This window comes from Nanorana parkeri, unplaced genomic scaffold (genome assembly GCF_000935625.1).
Source record: "Nanorana parkeri isolate BGI_ZX_2015 unplaced genomic scaffold, ASM93562v1 scaffold16613, whole genome shotgun sequence".
NCBI lineage: Eukaryota > Metazoa > Chordata > Amphibia > Anura > Dicroglossidae > Nanorana > Nanorana parkeri.
In genome coordinates this window covers 1-309 of record NW_017322649.1, presented here as the reverse complement: position 1 = coordinate 309, position 309 = coordinate 1, and the positions used below count along the sequence as shown (strand labels likewise).

Below are 309 nucleotides of genomic sequence, written 5' to 3'. Positions count from 1 at the left end.
GTTAACAGCCGAACGCGCTAACCGATTGCGCCACAGAGACCGGGAATCGAACCGCCGCGGCCCGGGTTCGATTCCCGGTCATGGAAATCAACCTTTTCTTCATCTTCCCCGTGGGATAGAAACACAGGCTATGCCTAATGTATTCCACCTTCCATAAATTTTGCAAACACCAGCCCCTTCAATTGCCTGGCTAGCTCAGTCGGTAGAGCATGAGACTCTTAATCTCAGGGTTGTGGGTTAGAGCCCCACGTTGGGCGATCCAATTTTACCATACTCTAGGTCACCCAAAAAGATCAGAGCACAATCTGT

The 309-nt window shown here is 50.8% G+C and overlaps 1 non-coding gene across 1 annotated transcript; it reads left to right on the top strand.

The window, feature by feature from the left end:
- Positions 1-184: 184 nt before the first annotated feature.
- On the top strand, positions 185-257 carry TRNAK-CUU. The gene has a single exon. It is a non-coding gene; the product is annotated as a tRNA-Lys (tRNA).
- The last annotated feature ends 52 nt before the right edge of the window (positions 258-309 follow it).